This window comes from Pleurodeles waltl, chromosome 6 (genome assembly GCF_031143425.1).
Source record: "Pleurodeles waltl isolate 20211129_DDA chromosome 6, aPleWal1.hap1.20221129, whole genome shotgun sequence".
In the NCBI taxonomy this organism is placed as follows: domain Eukaryota; kingdom Metazoa; phylum Chordata; class Amphibia; order Caudata; family Salamandridae; genus Pleurodeles; species Pleurodeles waltl.
This window is the reverse complement of record NC_090445.1, coordinates 100,928,621-100,953,164: the sequence shown is the minus strand read 5'-3', so window position 1 is coordinate 100,953,164 and position 24,544 is coordinate 100,928,621.

The window sequence follows — 24,544 nt, the reverse complement described above, 5'->3', positions numbered from 1 at the left end:
AAAATTTCGGAACTTCTCAGTGGCCCATGAACAAGCAAAATCTTCTCGTTGTATCGTGCTATAATCAGCTTCAACTTTGTTTAAAGTGCAAAATGCTAGGGGAATGTTTTTTCCAGATTTTCAACTCAGAGATAAAACTGCCCCTAAACCCATCTGGCTGGCATCCACTATTGAAACACATGGCTTGCCTGCTGTAAATGCTGAACGAGTGGGTGCAGAAGTAATGAGAGCCGTAATCTTCTCAAAAGCTTCAATACTAACCTTCTCCCAGACAAATTTCTTTCTAGTTGAATAATTAGGGCATAACCATGAATGAAACACAAATAATATTCGCAAAGGCCTAAAAATTAACAAGGGGCATCCTTATTTTCAGGAGGTTTTGAATATTGAATTACCTTGATGAGGGACAATTTGAGTTTGATTCCCTGGTCTGAAATACAGTGATCCAAATAGTCTACTTGCTTGACAAGTAATTTACATTTCTAGTTCTTTAACATGACACCAATTTCTTAAAATTTGCAAAAACTTTCTAATATAAGGTTATGTTCCCTAGCAGTCTTTAGCAAAAATAACGACATCATCCTGAAAAGCCTGAACACCTAGAATCCCCTTCAAAATGGTGTCCATGAATCTTTGAAACATGCTTGCTGCAGAAGTTAAGCCAAAAGGCATTCTAAGGAACCTATATGCACCAAATGGTGTGATGAAAATGGTGAGGTCTTGGCTTTCTGCAGCAAGCAGAATCTGATAGTAAGCAGATCTGAGACTCAATGAGAATACCTTAGACCCTCCTAGATTTGCTAACAGATCATGAACCTTTAGTAAGGGATGACAATCCACAATATTCTTGTTTAATGTGCGATGATCCACAGATAAACAGATCTCACTAGTTTTTTTTCCTTACAATTTCTACTGGACTAACCCATTCAGAGGATTCAGTAGGTTGAATGATGCTTTCAGAACATCATTTATCCAACAAAGATTTTAATTCATTTTTAACAACCACGGACACAGGTCTCACCTTGTGTGCTGTCAGTATAGCAGATTGTTTCAGTTGAATACAATGTTCAAATTTAGTACTATTTCCAATACTCTCTGTGAATGTGTCTGGGAACGTGCATACTATTTTGTTAATAGCATTTCCCTCATCAGGTTCTACAAAGGAAATGTAATTGTCAGACAATGGGATTTTCAGCACCAGGAACTAGCATGATGCCTAGTTCTGCTAAATCTTGCCATCCGATTATGTTGCGACCCTTGAGAGCTACAAAGATTTCAGTAATAATTTGTATGTCTAAACATGTGAGGGTGTCAATAAAGTACCCTAAGATGTCTATATCCTGCTCTCTGAAATCTTTGGGATTAATATTAGTCTTAATTAAAGGAATCTCACCAAACTGAACATAGTACACACTGTCAAAGATTATAGTAATTGGTGCCCAAAGTCTGCCGTTATGTTTAAATACATTTCCCCAGTGTATTCCAAACACCAAGGTCCTTTGACTTTGATATCAGAATAATTTTCTTTGCTGATAGTTAATACTACCTTGGCCAAAGCCTGCACGTTGATCAGTATCAACCTCAACGCAACCCACTTTGACATTGGCTCTAGTATTTCTACAGATAGACTGAAAACGAGCAATACTGTTACATCTGTTACATCTTCTGTTAATTTCAGGGCAATTGTCATTGTTAGCTATGTGAGATTTTGAACCACATCTGTAGCATACACTTGAACCTTTTTTTGTATATTTTCAGTAGATTTATGTCTGATTGAAACAGCAGCAAGACTAAGTATCACTAAGACATACACATTAGAAATTGTGATGAATTTAAATTCTCTGAAGCTATAGCATTACTCAAAATAGACCTCTCAGTTCTTTTAGCTATTCTAATCACTTCAGATAAAGTGGGATCTCTAGAACTTAGAAAACATTCTTGAATTTTCTTAAGACACACAGCTGAAAACAAATTGATCTCGTATGTAGATGTCAAGTGAATTCCCAAAACTGCATAAAGCTGTAAGATTGCCCAAGGCAGATATATACTCTTCTACAGATTCTTCACTGTACTGTTTACGTCTGAACAAATTAAGGGCCTCATTACAACCCTGGTGGCCGGCGGAACACTGGCGATCATACCGCCAACAGGCTGGCGGTGTTCCACCAGTGTATTATGATTGTGGCGCATTAGCCACGGCCATACCGCCGGCCCCTCCAATATACCACCAGGCTTACGCCGGGCGGTCATAATCCCCAGAGCAGCGCTGCAGGCAGCACTGACCTGGGGATTATGAGTCCCCAACTGCAGAAAGGCTGGAGGTAAGAAGGACTCAGGGTGCCCCTGCACTTGGCATGGGCAGTGCAGGGGCCCACAGGCACAGCCCCATCGCGCATTTCTTCTGCACCTGCTGAACATCAACATTGCCGCCGGCTCTATTATGAGCTGGCTTTAATGTTGATGTGACGCTATTTCCGTCCACTGTCCCCGTGGAAAGGTCATGATAGGGGGCCAGCCACACCGCCAGCACTGGAGGTATGTTGGCTCCCGCGGCTTCGGCAGTATTTTTCAAAGACTCTCGAAGTCGTCATGAGGGCCTAAATCTTTCCAGCAGTACACTGGGCTATTCTGAGAACTTATTAGTTAATCTAGCCATTGCCTCAGTGTAGACATTCCACGACCCTTCAAAATCCGTTGACGTACTTGCTTCAGGTAAGATGTTGAATGTCTGTTTGCTTTCATGACCATGGTGACTAAATTGCCATTTTTTTTTTGGGGCTCAAATTTTGTGGCATCAATTGCTACCAAATAATTCTCAAAACTGCTTAACCAATGTGTCCAAATAATTGGTGGCTTTCCAGGGTTCTGTAAAAATGGTGTTAATTGAACAAACTGAAGAGAATTAACTGCCATAATAATTTGAGGAACTTTGTATGAAAACTAACACAAAGTAGATTATGTATTTCATTGCAAGCAAAGGCAACTATAATCTTATAGGTATCCCTAAAAACCCAAAGGCAAAGTTGATGAAATATGCAAATACACTCTGCTGGTTCTTGGAAATTTAAAAAGGTGTGCCTGTCACAGCAGAAAACATCCACTTGAAACACTGGTATCGAACCAGGCTCTGAAGGTGTGCCTGTCACCAATAAATCAACTCTCTGCAGGTGGAAAAGCGGTGTGCTTGTCACTGAAACAACACTTAGGCGGTCATTATGACCCTGGCGGCAGGTGATAATGTGGCAATAGTACCGCCAACTGGCTGGCAATACATACCGCCACATTATGACATTGGTGGGTTGGCTGCAGCCAACCCGCCAATTTACCATTCCTACCGCCATGGCGGTAGCAGGCACCGGGCCGGAGATAACAATCTCCAGCCTGTAGGCCGCTATTGTACCGCCGGCAGCATTTTGAGCCTGCCTACTGCCATGATTTCCGTGGCGTTCGCAACGCCACGAAAACCATGGTGGTAGGCCCTACAAAGGACAGGGAATTCCTCCCCCGTCACTGGTAGGAGGCTCCCCCCCAAACACTCCCCAGACACCCCCCATGCCCCCTTCCAGTCCCCCACCCCCCCATACACGCACACTCGCAGAAACGCATACACACTCTCACTGGCATACACGCATTCATTCATGCATGCATCCATTCAACTCGCACACATCCGTACACACATTCACACTGACATGCAGACACATTCACATTTCCATTTGTACGCTCATTCTCACACATGCATACACCCATGCACACAACACTACACAGTCGCATTCACACACAATCGCACAACCCCCCCCACACACACACACACAAACACCCCCCACTCTCTCCCCTGTTGGAAGCCCAACTTACCTGCATCCAGGGGGTCTACAGCCAGCAGCACCCGTCAGCAGAACACCGCCAGGCCGTATCATGTGTCATGATACAGCTGGCAGTGGTATACTGGCGTGGCGCTACTGCTGGTAGCAGCGCAACTTTACCACCATCCGCCAGTATGGCCACAGCCAGATTTCCGCCATTTCTGCCCTTCTTGTGGCGGGAATCTGGCTGTGGTCATAATTTGGCAAACGGATGGTAGCAACGGCAATGGTCCTTTGGCGGCCATCGCCGCGGCGGTAGGCTGCATTTACCGCCAGTGTTAAAATGAGGGCCTTAATCACTTCGATTCACTTATGGTGAAACAGTTCATCAACACCATGGCACTCCTGAGGGCATACTCCAACTGATAGGCGCTGTACCAAGTGCTTTGACCAGACGACGTACATGAATAAATCCTGATTGACGTGAACACACCAGTCTGATAGCAGAGCATAGATGCGGGGTGATACGTAGCAATGTGAGGTTACCACGACCGACCTCCCATGCTGCTCCGCACAAAGGAATTTGACCGGATACCCCTGACTGCCAAACAGTGTCAGGAACTCAGAACATGGAACAGTACTTAAACATATACATTCTACAAAACAATCTCGTAACATACTGCAAAGGTCAGAAAATTGGAATAACATAACGCACTGGTGTTCAGGAATACACAGAGATATAAAAAAGATGTGTTTTTGTTTTTTGTTTTTTATAGCCCTTTTTACTACACTTGTCAGTTTTGAAAACACATTCAGTTTTACTGAGTAGGATGGCATGCTGAGCGAGCCTTGCTAGGATTCAAACCATGGCCATCCATCCTGCAAGCTTGTCATTGGATATTCCTGTGCACTCTGCAGCAAAGAGACAGCATGAAGGTTATTTCCCCCCCACAGCCCAGCTTTCTGCTGTAGACCTTTGTTAACCATGTACGGGCTTGTCTGAAGTAAGCAGGTGTGGTTGTATTTTCCTGTTGTCACCTTTCCAAGTCCTGCTTCTCTACTAATGGGAGAAGAAGTGCACGAGCCAAGTGTTTTGGTTCCTGTTTTGCAAAAGGCACAGTGGAAAGACTACTTCTTGCGGACAAACATTTACGTCAAGGATTTTCAATTCTATTATGGATATGGAGGCGAGGATTATGCTTCTCTATCTTCATTGCAAAACTTCACAGCAGCCAACACAAAAGCTATATTTCTCATAGGTCCAGTGGCCTCTCAGGGCCAACCAACCCCTATATCATGGCCGAACCACAACGATGATTCCTCTTTCGTAATCCAAACAGCTTAACAGAACTTCATACATCTCAACGAGCGAGGCTCCAATAGTCCTTCAAACACGCCAATGCAGACACATGCCAGCCATCGCAGAAAAAACCTTGAACATTGACCAGAATGTCACCAACAGGAACCATACCACGGATCTTCAAGCTGCAAAAGCTCAACTCTGCTTTTGGTTAAGAAAAAAAATAGAATGGCATAATCTTTGCATACTCCGCAAACTAAATACATAAGCAGGAACAACAGCAACATCATATATGTATATCATGAAAAAATAATCACTGCAATGAGGGTGGGGATAATCGTCACCTCCGTGTCCTAAATAGAATTGAAAATTCTTGACGCAAATTCTTGAATTTTTTTTATTCTATGTCAGGACGAGAGGCTCTGATTATGCTTCTTTAAAGCTGATCCACCACCACCAATGCAACATTTAAAATAGGCTTATAAAACTAAATGTTTGATAGTAGAGTCAGAAGACCAATAAGCTGCTCTCATAATGTCCTCTAAATGAGACCTCAACACAAAGGATTTAGAGGCCATAGCACCCAGTGTGCCCTCAAAACTGACACTTCCACCCCAGACTCCCCTAGCAACCATCTTACCCACCTCACCAACGTGGCATAGGCCACAGGCCTGAAGAGCTTCAGTAAAGCAATCAATACTTGCCCACAGCATCACGTCTGATTGAACTTGTTGCCAACTCATAAGCCTTCAGGCATTAAACAACACATAACTATGGAACATCAGGAAAACTAGGGTATGAAATGCATTTAGAAAACATTTTCGTTTACCTGGAAAGAAACCTCTTTTGGAGTAAATACTCTATCTGTAACGTCGAGCGCTATGGCGTCCGAGACCCTATGACAGGATGAGAGACAGAAGAATAGTCAATTTGGCTGATAGCTGTTTACACAACAAGGAATTCTCTGGGCAATCTTGAAGGAACCGAAGCACCACATTGACATTCAAAAGATGAGTAACTGGGATGTGGAGCTTCAAAACACAAATTCTCCTCATAACCCTACATACTGAGGGATGCTCACAGTCGGGTTTACTGTCCAGGGGAGCTTGTCCAGCAGAAATGGCTGAGCAAAAACTAGTCACAGAATAATAAGCCATACCATCCACTGGAAGAGAAGACTGAAAATTCACTACATGGAATAAGTTGGCCTTCACGGCATCAAGCCCCTGTGGATCACACAAACTGACCCCTTGAGGCCATTCTGAAGCATATAGCTTATGGATACTGGGGGACAAGGACTAGGTGACAAACAGCTCAGTCTGTTGCGAAGGTCCCGGCAGACCCCCAGCATCTCCTGAAAGATGCCATGCCTTGAGGCAATGAGATTCCTGCAGAAGCAGAGAATGCAGAGTGTCCAATAGGTCCTTCAGAAGCTCCTGCAGCAGAGGGCATTGCACTGGTAGATCAGAAGACAGATCCAGCAGAGTAGGAAACTAGGGCTGCGCTTTCCAAAGAGTTCACCACGACCATATTTGCCCTCTGATGCCAAGCCTGAACTGCCGCTTGAGGAACCAGGACTGGAGCCTGGGGAAAAGCATTCATTAACCCTAGGCTCCAGTCCTTTAGAAATACATTGGTCGCCACAGCCAGAAGTCAAGCCTTCAACTGAAAAACTGATGAATCTGCGTGTTCAGACGGGACGTAAACCGATCTATCCAACATGGACCCCAAAGATGTTGAAGCCACTGAAAGATGGGGGAAATAACCTGCAATCGCTGGAGTTTCTGAGAAATCTGGAAATCCAGTCTGCAATCATGTTGGACTGTCCCAGCAGACGTTCCGCAATCACAGAGATTTTGCACAGTGGGCAAAAATGCCAAAACTCCTTAGCAATCTCCGCTAACATGTGAGATCTACTGCCTTCTAATGTGTTGATGTAACAAACCACTGACACGCTGTCCATCCGGAGCAATAGGCAGATCAAAAATGTCTGAGAAGAATGAGCCCTTATGGCAAAGGAACTGCCAGGATTTCTAGACAGTTGATATGGAGCCGAAGTTCCTCCTACAACCACAACCCCCCGTGGAGATCGAGCCACAATGGGCTCCTTAGCGTCATCTGCTCACATTGGACTCAATGACTATGTCTCGTTGAGAACTGAAAATGATCCTACCATTCCAGTCCTCTATGTTACTCCCCCACTATTCCATCTCCATTCTGGTGTCCCGCAACATAGGAACTAAGTCCAGATAAGACAGGGCCTTCTGGAGGTGGTGAATCTTGAGCTGCTGGAGACCATGACAATGAAGGGGAGCCAGAAATATAGCCTGAATGGAGGAGTCAAGTAACCCCACAATCTGAGCTACCTGCCTCAGAGATACTAACCTCTTGAACAAAACAGACCGCAGGTCCTTCTTGAACTCTCTGATCTTGTGAGAAGGCAACAATAATTGTACCATCACTGAGTCTATCTGGGACCCAGGAACACTGTAGATTGGGAAGTAGTCAACCTGGACTTTCCATGTTCAGAAGGACCCTCCAAGTGCTGAAGAAGGGAAATTCTCTTGTTCAAATGGGACACAAGGACGTCCCACTCCTGAGCCATGAGAAGATCATCTAGGTAGAGAATGAGTTGCACCCACAGGCGCTTAAGAATTCCACAATAGGCTTTATTCGTTTTGTGAAACACCAGCAAGCAAAAAAAAAAGACCAAAAGGAAGAGCTAAGTACTTAAATCAGGCATTCTGCCATAGAAAGTGGAGATACAATTATAGGAAGGTAAGATTGGAACCATGAGATAGGCATCCTTCAGATGGAGTTGGACAATCCAGTCGCCTTCTCTGAGAAGATATCGGAGTAAACAGATTCCCTCAATCTAGGTAGATAATGAGTTGCACCCACAGGCGCTTAAGAACTCCACAATAGGCGTTATTAGTTTGGTGCAACACCAAAGGGCAAATGAAAGACCAAAAGAAAGAGCTAAGTACTCGACCCCGACCCAGGCAATCTGCCATAGAAACTGGAGATACCGACAATTGGAAGGGACGATTGGAACTATGAGATAGGCGTGCTTCAGATGGAGTCAGACAATTCAGTCGTCTCCTGAGGAAATATCTGAGTAAACGGATTCCCTCCATCTTGAAGTGGAGATAACCCATCTATTGTAATTGAGGACTAACCTGTGACCCCCTCCCTGCTTGGGAACTCAAAATACAGTGTTGCAATAACCTCTCAGATGGAGATTTGTGGGGCAGATGGCAGCTTTGGTCACCAGACCCTGAATCTCTTCATCGATGACTGCATAGTCCTGAAGGAAAAAAAGATAGGGTACGCAAAGGGACCCACTTAGAGGAAGTCCCATAAAACTCATTCTGATCTGTCTCCCACCACACACTGATCAACAGACTATGCCAGATTGGGATCACAGATGATGCACTCAGATGGATGGCACCCTTCCTCAGGGTACGCACCAAGAGGGTCAGCCTCTCCCTCCTTCACCTCACAGGTCAAGCATACCATCCACGCTGTTCCCCCAAGGCTCCTCCTTAAGCCCAACACTCTTCAACATCTACATGACACCACTCACAGACATTGTGAGATTGCACATCATCTCACACGCTGACGACATGCAGCTCATCCTCTCGCTCTCAACAGACCCCATGAACATGAAGGCCAACTTCCACAACTGTATGAAGAACGTATGCTCCTGGACAAAGGACAACTGAAGCTCAACACGGACAAAATGGGGATTCTCATCGTCGGCAGACCCTCAACCCTCTTGAATGATTCCTGGTGGCCAGCACATCTCAGACCCACCCTCACACTGAAATATGATGTCCGAAACCTCTGCATCTTTCTCGACAGTGAACTCTCCATGAAATGTCAGGTCAACCCTGTTTCCTCAGCCTGCTTCCACATGCTCTGCATGATCTTTAAGTGGCTCCCCATTGACACGAGGAAGATAGTGACGCGGGCCCTCATCACCAGCCGAATGGACTATGGCAGTGCACTCTACGCAGGCACCACCACTGAAGTCATGGAAAGACTCCAGGCGATCCAGAATACAGCTGCCAGACTGATCCTCAACCTGTGCACGAAAACCCACATCACCCAGCACCTGAAGGGCCTCCATTGGCTCCTGATCCATGCCTACAAAGCCCTCCATACCCAAGGACCTGTCTACCCAAACCACTGCCTTCACCTCCACCAACCGACCAGAAACCTCCGTTCAGCACACATCACCCTCGCAAAGATACCACTCATACACCGCTGTGCCAGATGAATCTCCTCCCACCTCACTGCCAAAGCCTGGAACCCCCTCCACCTCAGCACCACAGCCTCACTGAACCACTTCAGAAAGGGACTGAAAACCTGGCTTTTTAAATAAACACCTGAAGCAAGCGCCTGGATACCCACTAGGGTGACAAGCCATGCTGTACAAATAACACCTGATTGATTGATAATATAGGACCATCTAAAGGACACAGGGATCCTGAGTAATCTGCACCCATTGGGAGACAATTGATGAATCCAACCCCCCCAAAAGGGACATCGGGCTCACATGTAATTGAAAGTTGAGCTCCTCCTTGCTGTCCACCACAGAGGCCACCTCTGCCGTTCCTAGCTCTATGGAAGCGGGACTGGGAAGGATAAAGGATACTGCCACCACTGTAATCCTGCCAGGAAGAGTTTTGATGGGCATCAAACCCACATTGGAGGCCTCTGCAGTAGCCATGGTCTGCGACCAGCCCCAACAACCCCTGGCTCTGGCAAAAAGGTTAGGATGGAGGACCTTCTTGAGGGAGAAGTGGGCCTTGTCCAAGGACGTAAACGTACTGACAAACTTGCCCAGATCTTTGATGAAAGGAGGCCGTTCGCCATTGGACCCACTTCTGCAGAAGCAAACTTGGAAAGTTTTGGGTCTATAGCATCAGAATAGACTTCCTATGCTGCAACTAAATAGCACAATTAGCACTGCCCACTTGGCAGATAGCACGTCGGGCCCACCTGGCCAAAACCTCAGGATTGACAGGACTCCACAATTTCATAGCATCCACCACCATCTCAAGGATCTTTGTAGGGGGCCTGTAACATCTAGAAGGTGATTCTGACAAGACGCCAGGCAACATAAATGCCTTTCTTAGTATCTTCAGGAAGGTATTCATATTGATATCTACTTCTCGGGTGTCAGAGACCTTGTCATCTAAAGTCAGTTGGGGACATTCTATCCTGAGCCTAGTATGAACATCCTTGTCAAACCCCTCGCAGAGGTGGGCATGAAGGTACGCCACAACATTATACTGTGGATTCCAATCACTACTTCTTTGGTGAACAATGTCCTCTGGGTCAAAGTCGATGAGGTCAGACTGGGACAAGTTGGGAGCAGGGCAGCTCCTCTTAGCTGGACTGCAATCCTGAAGAGTGGAAGAATCAGTCTGGCTGTCATCGTCTTGGGGAAGAGGACTAGAAGGGGGAGTAAAGGAGGGATCTGGACCAGTAGTACTGTAAATGTGGTCCATCAAAAAGGAGTGGGAGTGATTGGAAAGAGCGTCAGGTGTCGTAGTTTGGACTCTTGCTCTAGGCAAGACTGCTGGTTAAAGGATGACAGTACTTTTGTTTGTAGTCGACTACGTCTTTCCTACAACAAATCGCAACTGTTGTCCCAACCTTAACGGCTCACTAGCAGCACCTCACCAGAAACACAATAGTAAAAGGTGATTTGTGGCAGCCTTTACGCATGGACTCGAGAATAAGACATCTCAGGGAGTGTTGTGGTTAAACGGAGATTACCCCTATCTCAAAGATATATCATGTCTCATACAAACACAGGCAATGACAAAGATGCAGTAAAGTTTCAATAGTTTTTATTCAACATAACTGCAATTTGCGATAAGTTGCATGGGCTGCAATAATTAGGATAATGAATAATGCAAGAAACAGAATTGTGAAGACGAGAGTCATTATTACAAAGACCCCCACCATCTTGCAATGCATGGAAAAGACATACGAGATGTAATATGCCCTAATACCCTAATGTGAAAGGCCTAACCTCCTACCTAAAGGAGAGCTGAGCTTGTTAAACCTAATCTACCAATGCCATGTCCATGAGAGGAGCCCCAAACCCTCGTTACCTTGGAATGAGGTCTCTATCTCAGACTCCGCAGGGACATGAAGACTGGGTCAGCGTCAAGATGACTGCAGCATCGATATCAGCAATGGTGGCAATGCCCTCTGGTCGGAATCCCTCTGATTATCTGTCTAAAGTGCGATGTATTTATACAGATCTTCAAGGACCACTGGCGTAGGTGTGTTCCCAAACAATAGATAACAGACATGCTTGGGACGGCAATTAATATAAACAATCCCTCGAAAGTATAGACAGGGAAAATCCCTACGTGTGAACACCTACTGTTTGTTTGTCTTTGTTGCTTGATCTCGACACCTTAGCGCGGTGACACTGATAATGTAACTCATAACAAGTGGCCTAACTATAAACAAGGCAGCCATCTTAGAAGAAATAAATAATTAAATGTGCTAAGACAGAGCAAGCTAAGTAGGTTAAAAGTCACTAGGTGATGGGGGCACGAGTCTGCAAGCCAAAGGCTAAGCTAACTCCTGTTATCCCATTAAAACAAAGTAGGATTCACTACACAGGTGAGGAAGATTAGCCCCCTTGGGGCTGGAGAAAGGGTTCCTGGGAAGGAATGCTGAGTGGGCTCGAAGAAATGCGGAGGGATTGTTTGGGGAGGGGGGAGAGGGATATGCTCCACAATCATGTGACATTTGTGAGCGAAGGCTTGTAGGGCAACAGCTAAGGACTTCTACACACTACTGGACCGATGAGTCCAAGGCTCGGCCAATACTACTTCCCCCACTCTGAACTCCTCCACCATATAAGGCTCACTGGGGTTCTGAGAACCTGAACTATCCATAGCAGAGTACAATAATGCACCCCAAACGTGTAAGGGAAAAGAAAAAGGGAGGGGATGTACCAAGTACAATCAGGGGGTAACAAGGACCCCAATACTGTGGATTGTCGAGAGGTCAGCACCTCCTCATACCAACTTAGTCTTCAAAAATTAGGACAGTTCCATCAGCCTAATATCAGGGGTTTAAGGCCAGCAGAGGCCAGTTAAAGTCAGAAAAACCAGCTAGGGCCTGTACAAGGTGAAGGAGGGGGGTGGGAAGGGGAGTAAAGGAAGAACCACCCAAGTTATACAATAGTAAGTCTCACCGAGCCAAATGCCCACGAGGCTAGTGTGTTGTTGATATCAGCCGATCACAATGTGGGAGAGCAAACCACCGCAGGCTAGAACTGGCAAAGAAACAAGCGGGCAGCGTGAGGAAAATCAGCTCCGAACTCATGCGCGGGTCCCTCAACTACAAGGACGCCGTGCAGGGGAGGAATCAATGCGCACATAACCTTGGTGAGAGGATCGGCCCTCCAACGACGACGTTAGGGTCGGGGGGGGCTAAGAAATGCAGATAATAGGAAAACACCACGCGTGGCAGACCCACCTAGCAGTAATGGCAAATAACACAACTCTGTTGGTAAAGTTCATTCATATGTGAAACCAACGAGTACTTATCTCTTGACTGCTGCAGCAAAGAAAGAGGGGGAGCCTTTGTGGGTTGGCCATGATGTAGGGGTTGGTGGGCCCGGATTGGCTGATGGACTTACGGAAAATGTATTTTTTGTGTTTATCGTGTTTTGATTGGCTGCTGTAAAATTTTGCAGAAAAGGTAGAGAAGCATAAATCGGAGCCTTCTTCCTGACAAAGAAGTGTAACAGCCACAGTCTTCCATTAAAATTTACATTGTTTTGCAGGTGTAAAATCAACTGCACCCCCAATTGTAGTTTGCCTGACCCCGTTAGGGATGGAGCCTACTCACATTTTCCCCAAGTGGTCCTTAAAATATTTCCATAACAATGGTCAGCAGGAGCACGGATTGCCAAACTGCAAATGGTTGATGGAGCTGAAATGATCCATCTTTGGAAATAAACTAGATTCCAAAATCAGATTCAGATTTCACAAACACACACCTGTATTAGTACAAAATGTACATTCGGTTGTGAATATTTCAAAACTGCTAAAATTACACCAAATCACAAAACGCACACACAAGGCAGCGCCCTCTGCATGACAAATTGCTTTTTGAGTTTTCGTTCAGCAAATCTCCCCCCTCTGAATGGGAAGCTCAAATGTTTCTTGCGCCCACATACCCAGAAGACAATCTAACACACTCAATTCAGGCGTGGGACTATCGATTTTTAAAGGTAAAAATGGTTCAAATTGAGTTTTCTCCCAAATTAAATTGTCCCACTTCAATACAAGTCAAAGCGTAAAATATATCCCCCGATTTCGATGCTGTTACAGAGGTCCTGGAAAAGGCATAAGGGACGGGGTAAGGGGCACCGGAAACAGACCATGCTCAAAAGTCACGCCAGTGCATGCTGGGAAATAGTACGCGCAGTGCTCAGTTAAAACAAGCAGTGCCACGTGGGTAAAAGGGTCTGTGGTACTGGAAATATAGCATTGCCAAATGCTATGTCCTGTGTCTGCTCTTTGGGCCATGAGCAGGCCAAGCACAGTGAGTACCGGAGGCTGAGGGGTAGTGGCTGGAAAACGGGTCACCACAGGGCATGTCCCGTACAGGTCATGTTAGAGGCTCCTTAGTTCAGGTTATGTTCAGCGGGTAGTGTAGGCTTGGTTACCTTACAGAGGCAAGACCAAACTGAATACCGTCGCAAGCCATGCCAAGTGTGCACTGGGGTACGGGTACTGGGCACAGAACAAGACCCTATTAAGGGTGTGGCTACAATCACTGAGGTTTCTTTGTCAGAATCCCCCATGGGAGGCATGACAGATCTTGGCAGCCTAAACAAACAATGGTCTCATGTGCTGGGCGATTCTATTTGCTAACAAACCTCTGGTTTGGGCATTTGCTTCTGAAAAACTAAGTACCATATTGAGTTAGCTGAAAAAACACGTCAGGTGGGGATTTCTAAATAACGAGATTGGTTATTGTAGGAGGACAGGGTGGAGAAGGCAAAGAACAAGGCCATAACTGACCTTGCACTTTGGTGGGTCATCTGTGAAATCTAAAATGGCACCTCTACTCTTTAAATGGGGGCATTCAAAGATAGTGCAAGGCAGGGTCTAGTGATGTATTGCACCTCTGCAGCTTGGTTGGTGCACGTCTGATGATGGCATCCACCTGCTAGGAAGGCGAGGTAAAGTTTGTCTGTTTTCCTGATCACTCAAATAGCCACTCAGCTTCTCTGGAATAGTTTCAAAATGCAAATGTTCCCTCTGTATTTTCTTGAGTCAGGATACAAGGTGGCAGGTGGCAGTGCATCTATGGTGTCGAAGTTCTACTGTTGCTTGCACCCGCCTTTAAATCAGCAAATCAAATCAAATCAAATCATTAACATTTATAAAGCGCGCTACTCACCCGTGCGGGTCTCAAGGCGCTAGAGAGAAGCGCAGGAGAAGGAGAGCCAGTAGAGGGAGTATAAAGTATGGCTTAAAGTTTACTTACGGTGTGGGGCATTGAGAGGATTTCAGTAATATGGTAGCCTTGACCTACTAAGCCTTAGAGTTGGCAAGAGAGCTTATAAGTCTAAATGAGTAAAATAACTGTAACTTAGTAAAAATTAAAGAGGTCAGACTGACATCAGTCTGGAGAAGGAGATTCAACAAGTTCATAGGGACCCCTTTAAGCTGTCTTCAAACCGAAAACTCCAGTGAAAAATCCTAGTAAACTTCCTGACATATGCAGTTAAGGAGCTAATTTTGACTCATACTTTAAGAGAGAAAGACCTGACTTATGAGGGTAATATGTATAAGGTTCGGGCAGAGGTAGTAAGGTCCATACAGCGACAATGGGAGCTTGGATTGAAGATGGACGAGCTGCAGGAGTTGGGTGCTAAGGTCCAGATGAAGGTTCCTGCAACACTATAAATCATGTGGAGACATTAAATCTATAATCTTAGAGATCCTGGTGAGGTGGCTGTGTTGTTAGTGGGAATGAGAGGTGCTTAGTAAGGCTTAGAGTAGACAGTGGTAATGTGTAGTAACGGGACTGACTCGCAATATTGATTATTTAAAGGTAATCCGTAAGATTTATTGTAGCGAACAAGAACGTCTCCTTCCTCTACGCCAGACACATCCCACTGCCCTCAATCCAACCGCCGCCCTCGTTCCCCACATTCCATATCGAATCCCCACGGCGCCATGACAACATAACACATCATAACACATCTCCCTCCTTTCTAAAAAACTAACAAAACTAAAACAAATATACTAGTACAGAATCTATAAGCTACTGTATAAAGTGTATATATACAAATAAATAAGTTTTAAGTAAAGCAATACATTAATTTGAATTGAACATAGTCTTCCAAATAACTAGGTGGTTTCCGAGACCTTTGACTTCGATAGTTCCCACTTAAACCTGGGTTGCAATCACCGGGATTACCATCACAGCTTTGAGAACGATTGCTTCCAGAATGGTCTTCAAAAACTCTACCCTTGGATGTACAGCCCAATTCTTCATCACTCATCATCATAAAATTGTTGCCATCCGACACTTCACGCATCAGTTTCACATCTCTATCACTCCCTTTTTGATATAGTGCTATTCTCAGTCTATTCCATTTGTTACCATTCTCTAACACCACATACCCTTTACACGCTTGCCTGACTTTGAATGGACCCATAAATTTAGAAAGACCACTAGATAGCCTCCCTCGTTTAATTTTTACCCAATCCCCTACGACTACGGCACTTTTTTTTTTCATTTCACTTTTAACTTCAAAAGACTTGGAATTACCATACAACAACCAAGCAGGGGTTAATTTCGAACCAGGTTTTCTGCCTCTCATCATTTCAAACGGAGAACAACCTGTTGCTTTGTTAATGGTGGTACGATGAGCCCAAACCATATCCTCCACCATTTTCGTCACCTCTTTCTCACTTTGAATGGCCATAAGAATGGTACCTTTCACCAAACGATTTATTCTTTCGACCATACCATTTGCCCGAGGATTGTATAAAGCCGTGCGGTGATGAATAATCCCCTGACTGTCCAGAAAATCCCTCATCTCCCTTGATGTAAGTTGGGTCCCATTGTCAGTTATCAAAATACGTGGAAGACCCTCTTCAAGAAAAACTCCATTTAAAGTATCAATGGTACTTCTCGTCGTGATGTCCCGCAAGAATTTGACTATGATCCATCTTGATTGAACATCAACCATGACTAGGGCATTTTGAACATTGTTCCTCAAGTCATGAATAGGACCAATAAAGTCTAAGCAAACAGTACTCCAAGAAGAACCTGGGTCTTCTATGTGCCCAGACACACTCGTGGCTCCAGTTTTTAATCTCTTTTCACTTTCCTTGCAAACCATACACTCATCCACCCATTGCGAAATCATATCGTCCACCCATAAGCGCTCTTGAGTTTTCTTGCTCCGACAATGAACTATAAGATGGTCTCGAATCAGTTCATCCGTCATGGCACCAAACTTGCACTTCACCGAAAGCTCTTGTACACTTGAAATAAAATCATCTAGTGACTCTCCTTCTCTCTGAGGTCTGGTGTAGAATTTATATCGTGACATGACGATGTTCTCCTCTTTAGAAAATCTCTTCTCCAAGCGTAATTTTGCTTCATCAAAAACATTCTGCAAAGGTTGACCATCATCATCACAAATTTCAGGTAAATACTTAAAAATGTGATGAGCTTCTTTACCAATAGTACTTAATAATAAAGCTTTTTTCCTCAAAGGTGAAAACTGTTGACCATCCAAGGCTAATAGATAATTATCAAATAAATCTATCCACTCTTCCCACTGAATGGCTAGTTGTCCATGCAAATCTAACAAAGTAGGAGGTAGATTGATGGAGGAAGCCATAGCCATATTACAAATAGAAAGCACAACTGCACCACTGTAAATGCACTTGTTGTATAATCCACTATTAATTCTTACACATACGGAGAAGAATAGCTGATCCAGTACTTTCCACTACCCAGAGGTTCTTATGACAGATCAAACAAATCTCACTGCAGCCGAGTTTTGTTGCTAGGTAACAGGCGTATTGACAGCGCCTGCACGCTCTCCAAACGAGCCGCCAACAAAACCCAATGCATCCAAGATCCGTATCCAGGTTACAGGCACAACAACTGCGCCTGCGCGCTCTCCCAACAAGCCACTCCGTCAAAATGCAGCTGAGATCCGTTGCCTGGTGACAAGCGCAACAACTGCGCCTGCGTGCTCTCCCAACGAGCCGCTCCGTCCAAATCTCTTTCACCAAAAGTGGCACAGTCTCCGGCCTCACCCACTGGGACTCCAAACGAGTTCTTTATTCAAATTCGTCGCTCGTAAACTCCGGTTCTTCCCATCAGCTGACGGCAACTCGGAGTACGTCTTGTTCGTCCACGCGTCACAGATGTGACTGAAACAAAATCCCATCCTTCGTCGCCAAAAATGTAGTAACGGGACTGACTCGCAATATTGATTATTTAAAGGTAATCCGTAAGATTTATTGTAGCGAACAAGAACGTCTCCTTCCTCTACGCCAGTCACATCCCACTGCCCTCAATCCAACCGCCGCCCTCGCTCCCCACATTCCATATCGAATCCCCACGGCGCCATGACAACATAACACATCATAACATAATGCAAAACTATACATATAATAGATGCTGTCATAAACAATTTTTTCCTTTTCTTTTCTTACCTCTGGTATAGGTCTAGGTGGACACCCCTGACGTAAGGCTCTCAAATGGTAGTTAATACCCCAAGACAAGAGAGAGGGTTCCCCTGGGAATGGGGGAAGGGGAGCACTCTGGGTGGGGAGCATGTGGGTAAAAAAAACTCCCCAGAGCACACAATAGGATCATGAGGGGTTATAGGAACCATGAAGGATTTAAAGTGCAACTATTTTTCCAGATATGTAAATGGTAGGGGAGAAAACAAAAACTAATGGTGAGATAACAGAAATTAATACAGTAACTTGGAATGTAAATGGGCTCCGATCCAGAAAAAAACAATGCCTGGTTGCAGAGCATTTAAATGGTGGGGGGGCACATGTAATTATGTTACAAGAAACACATTTGGAGCGTTCGGAATGTAGGAGTATTTTCAGTAAACTCAGATCGGTACACAACATGGTGTGCTCTGAACCGGTGGAGAGCACTAAGGGAGTAGCAATCATGATTCGGCAGCATTCCGGGATCAAGCTCCTCATTTATGACGCACAAGGGACAAGGAGATGGCTTGTTTCTACATTATTGGTCAAAGACACCTATTTAACGTATGGCATATATTATGGCCCTATTTGCGATGCACCTACATTGTTAAGGGTCTTCCAACAACATCTCCTAGATAAAAAAATCTCTTATTATATTTGGGGGGATTTTAATGTAGTATTAAATCCTGAGACTGATAGAACCTCAAAAGTAAAATATATGAGCTCCCCTAAAATGAGAAACGCCTTAAAATGAATTAGGAAAGATCCAGAGAAAGCATGAGGGAACTGATAAAGGGTTTACCTTTTGCACTAAAAATATGGGCACCATTCCAGAATTGATTATTTCTTTCTGGATCAGGCCTTAAGCAATTACATTGTACAAATCACACACTCTCCCACCTTATTATCGGATCATTCTTCTGTCTGTTTACAGGTGCGTCTACCGGGGTTGGACCCTGAAGAGGACACTACTTTTAGTTGAAGCCTTAATATCAGAGCTAGCTAATTAAATAAATGGGTTCGTTACTTTGAAGGATGGAACTGCTAGCCAGCCCATGATATGGGACACATAATAAGGCTACCATAGGGGGAATAATAATACAATTATCAGTAAGGGAGAATCAGGAAAATAGGGTGAAAGAAAAGGTCTTGAACAATAAAATTATGAGGAAGAAGGCAGAATTGCAAGATGCTTCAATAAAGGATCCATCTAAACTCAAACATCTGCGATGTGAATTAGAGGAAGCCAAAGCTTTATACTGAGGTAGCCTTGCCAAGATAATACTAGATAAGTGGAAGACTAGTAAGTTACAGAATTTTGTGTATGGTGAGCATTGTAGTTCTCTTTTGGTGTAGAAAAAAAACTGATAGAACTAGGAACGTCATTAACAGATTAGTTAAAATTGGCACTGAAAGACACTCGGCACCAATAAAGAGATCAAAGAGAAAATGTTAAGATTTATTAGTAGCTTATACAGAGAATATATCTATCCAGATAGGGAGAAAATTACAAATTGGTTAATGGATAAGGAACTCTCAGTATTAACCAAAGCACAGATAGATGCATTAGATAGAGAGATTTCCTAAGAAGAAGTTTGCATTCATATCATTTTTTTTTTGCTTGAATCTTTTTATTCATTTTTCTAATAGAGAGAAATAGACTCACAAAGCATATTCAACAATCATAATGAGAGGACTCAGTAACACAAAGGGGGACAAAGTATTCCGCCATCGTCAGGCTCCCTGTCGGCGGAAGCCTGGAGATGGCGGAGGGCCGCTACAGGCAGCCCTCCCTGTGTTCATAATATGGCAGTTCAGACCTCCATGCCAGTGGTGGTATTTTCCGCCACCGCCGGCATGACGGTCTGAACTGCCATGTTCGTAATGAGGGCCATAGTCCTTAGCATACTACACACATCGATATGCTAAATGATAGTGAAATTTGGGTCAGCGTGTGGATATTGTGTACAAGTGACATCAATGAGATGACCTGCTAGGACAGTATAATAGCCTCCACCTCCATCCTCTTCAGCTTGGGAGGCATATTGCATCTTACACACTTACACAACAAGTGGACTCCGTGTATCATATATGGAAGCAAATAAAATTCTACGTGTTTCACTCATACAACTATGTACCAACAAAACAGTAACTTAGTCTGGTATCCGATCCCCAGCCACCCCCGCCATCTCCTCCCACCCTGTGTCAGTTCCCATTCATCAGTTTACAACACCTCAACACAGCTCTTCAGGTCTCTGCTTGTTTTGTTCTGCTAAGCATCCCTCTCCGCCTGATGGGGCGATTAAAAGCCAGGCCCATCTTCCGATGGGGACTGCAGTCAGTAACCACATTCAGTAGCCAACCTGTCTCTCTGCCATCAGTGCAGCATTCGCCTGCGGCTCTTCCGCTGTGGGCCCTCCTTCTTGATCCCGCAACTCCAACAGCATTGCATCCCAGCTAGAGGCCAGGGGGATTTTACGCAGTCCCAAGCTGTCTTCCCTACGCAGTGCCACCCCTTCTGCCTCCACCCATACCATGAGCGATCATTTCCATGCTACTATCGGGAGATGTTCTGCAGATTTCCATCTTTTAGTGATGAGGCGCATAGCCGTTTAGAGGCCCAGGTCCAAGAACCTCATGGATGCCCTTTCTTTTTTTGGCTCTAGGGAAAAGGCCCAGGATACATGCTTCCCATGTGGTCAGCCGTGCTGTGCAAATCGAGATCTGTTACGACACCGCCCTTCAGTAAGGACATAATGAGGGGCAGGACCATAGCATATGTAACAGGATCACTGCCTCTAAGGTGCAGCGGGGACATGCTGTGTCCATGCGATGAAAATACTGATTAATTTTTGCCAGCATGAGGTATGCCCTGTGGAATATGTAGAACTGAATCAATTGAAACCATACATTGCGCGGGACGTTAATGTGGCTACTCAGGGCACCTTCCCACTCCTTATCTGTGCAGGGTCTGGTCATGTCGCCCTCCCAAGCAGCTCACAGCGCGGTGCAGGTATGAGTTGTGTGTGTTTGCAGTGCCTCCGAAAGCCAACGTACCAAATGCTTACCGTGACCCATAATGTTGATGTAAGGCACCAGGAGATGTGTTGGTGGTTAAACGGAAATGTCTCCCCAACACCGGGACAGCGATTTCACTAGTGAGCTATACAATAAGAACTGCCTTAGCAGTAGACCCATTTTTTCCCCTAGTGTAGCAAATGGGGTTAACCCACCCTCAGTGTATAAATCTTCCAGTGTGTATAGCCCTGCGGCGTGCCAAGGCTCCAACTCCATCAAAGTTGTGTGTTGCGCGGTCTGCGGTGTGCCCAGGAGAGCCAAGGCAGGTGCATATGGAGTAACTGCTTTTGTGATGCGCAGGGTCCTGCAGTAACAGCAATGTGCCGCATTTACTAGAATCAAGTCTGGGGTCTTAGGACGCGCGCTGGGGTGGAACAGGTGCGATATCACTGTTAACATGCACGATGGAGTCAACATTGCCGTATCCGATAGCTGGAGTCCAGAAAGCCACCTGGTCTCCCATTGCACCTGGGAGGCCAAGTAGTATTGCTCCATGTTTGGTACCACCAGGCCACCCTTTTCCCGTGGTGAGTACATTTTAGTCAGTGCCACTCTATGCCGGCTTTTATTCCAAATGAACTCTCTAATCCTGGACTCCAGCTCCCTGAAGAACCTAGTCGGGATCCGTAGAGGTAAGTTAGAGAAGTAATAAAGCATCCAGAGGAGGACAACCATCTCAAGGAGTGCGACACGCCCCATCACGGATAGCGGCAGAATTTGCCAAAAAGTCATTTGGGCACGGATGAACGTTACTGCCTTTTTAAGATTTCCATTGTGTACATCCTCCATTGGTTGATAGACATTAACTCCCAGATATCAAATTGTCCTGGATTGCCAGGGAATTAGGACCCCCGATAGAACAAGGCCGGGATCTTGCCAATCAGGATTAAAAGGAAAGAGACAGAAATTAGTCCAGTTGACCGGTAGCCCCGACGATGTGGCAAAACACTGCAGTGTACCTGTGACCTCCGCAGGGATATTAGAGATGTCTTTGAAATACAGAAGAAGATCATCCGCGTAGAGAAACACAACATGTTCGCCATCCCCCAGCGGAATACTCCAGACCTCCCCCAAGCGGCAGAGCTTTGCCGCCAGAGGTTCTATCGCCAGGGAGAAAAGCAATGGTGAGGGGGGCAGTCCTGCTGTGTCCCCCTGCATGTATAGCAGTTTCACCAGTCTTAGAAAGCCCATGCCAAAACCCAGCCATAGGGGCCTGGGTTTTGCCAGTTGCCAGCGCACGCACACTGCCTTGTATTTCTGCTAAGGTTAATGTTTCATCTAGCTCCTCCCTCTAGGAGGCTGGCCTGGTTTGTAGTGGGTACCAAGGGGTACTTACACTCTGCACCAGGTCCAGGTATCCCTTATTAGTGCAGAAGAGGTGTTCTAGCAGCTTAGGCTGATAGAAAAGGTAGCTTAGCAGAGCAGCTTAGGCTGAACTAGGAGACATGCAAAGCTCCCACTATACCACTGGTGTCATATGCACAATATCATAAGAAAACACAATACACAGATATACTAAAAATAAAGGTACTTTATTTTTATGACAATATGCCAAAAGTATCTCAGTGAGTACCCTCAGTATGAGGAAAGCAAATATACACAAGATATATGTACACAATACCAAAAATATGCAGTAATAGCAATAGAAAGCAATGCAAGCAATGTACAGTCACAATAGATTGCAATGAGAGCACATAGGTATAGGGGCAACACAAACCATATACTCCAAAAGTGGAATGCGAACCACAAATGGACCCCAAACCTATGTGAGCTTGTAGAGGGTCGCTGGGACTGTAAGAAAACAGTGAGGGTTAGAAAAATAGCCCACCCCAAGACCCTGAAAAGTAGGTGTAAAGTGCACCTAAGTTCCCCAGAGAGCACAGAAGTCGTGATAGGGGAATTCTGCAAGGAAGACCAACACCAGCAATGCAACAACAATGGATTTCCGGACAAGAGTACCTGTGGAACAAGGGGACCAAGTCCAAGAGTCACGACAAAGTCGAGAGTGGGCAGATGCCCAGGAAATGCCAACTGAGGATGCAAAGAAGCTGCCACTGCATGGTAGAAGCTGTGGATTCTGCAAGAACGAAGAGGACTAGGAACTTCCCCTTTGGAGGATGGATGTCCCACGTCGTGAAGAAGCTTGCAGAGGTGTCCCCACGCAGAAAGACCGCAAACAAGCCTTGCTAGCTGCAAGGGCCGCGGTTAGGGTTTTTGGATGCTGCTGTGGCCCAGAAGGGACCAGGATGTCGCCAATTGCGTGAGGAGACAAAGGGGGTGCCCAGCAAGACAAGGAGCCCTCTCAGAAGCAGGCAGCACCCGCAGAAGTGCCGGAACAGGCACTACAAAGAAGAGTGAACTGGAGCTCACCCGAAGTCACAAAAGAAGATCCCACGATGCCGGAGGACAACTCAGGAGGTTGTGCACTGCAGGTTAGAGTGTCGGGGACCCAGGCTTGGCTGTGCACAAAGGAAATCCTGGAAGAGTGTACAGGAGCCGGAGCAGCTGCAAATCATGCGGTACCCAGCAATGCAGTCTAGCGTGGTGAGGCAAGGACTTACCTCCACCAAACTTGGACTGAAGAGTCACTGGACTGTGGGAGTCACTTGGACAGAGTTGCTGAGTTCCAGGGACCACGCTCATCGTGCTGAGAGGGGACCCAGAGGACCGGTGATGCAGTCTTTTGGTGCCTGCGGTTTCAGGGGGAAGATTTCGTCGACCCACAGGAGATTTCTTCGGAGCTTCTAGTGCAGAGAGGAGGCAGACTACCCCCACAGCATGCACCACCAGGAAAACAGTCGAGAAGGCGGCCGGATCAGCGATACCAGGTTGCAGTAGTCGTCTTTGCTACTTTGTTGCGGTTTTGCAGGCGTCCAGGGCAGTCAGCGGTCGATTCCTTGGCAGAAGGTGAAGAGAGAGATGCAGAGGAACTCTGATGAGCTCTTGCATTCGTTATCTAAAGAATTCCCCAAAGCAGAGACCCTAAATAGCCAGAAAAGGAGGTTTGGCTACCTAGGAAGGAGGATAGGCTAGCAACACAGGTAAGAGCCTATCAGAAGGAGTCTCTGACGTCACCTACTGGCACTGACCACTCAGAGCAGTCCAGTGTGCCAGCAGCACCTCTGTTTCCAAGATGGCAGAGGTCTGGAGCACACTGGAGGAGCTCTGGGCACCTCCCAGGGGAGGTGCAGGTCAGGGGAGTGGTCACTCCCCTTTCCTTTGTCCAGTTTCGCGCCAGAGCAGGGCTGGGGGATCCCTGAACCGGTGTAGACTGGCTTATGCAGAGATGGGCACCATCTGTGCCCATCAAAGCATTTCCAGAGGCTGGGGGAGGCTACTCCTCCCCAGTTCTGACACCTTTTTCCAAAGGGAGAGGGTGTAACACCCTCTCTCTGAGGAAGTCCTTTGTTCTGCCTTCCTGGGCCAAGCCTGGCTGGACCCCAGGAGGGCAGAAACCTGTCTGAGGGGTTGGCAGCAGCTGCAGTGAAACCCCGGTAAAGGTAGTTTGGCAGTACCCGGGTCTGTGCTAGAGACTCGGAGGATCATGGAATTGTCTCCCCAATGCCAGAATGGCATTGGGGTGACAATTCCATGATCTTAGACATGTT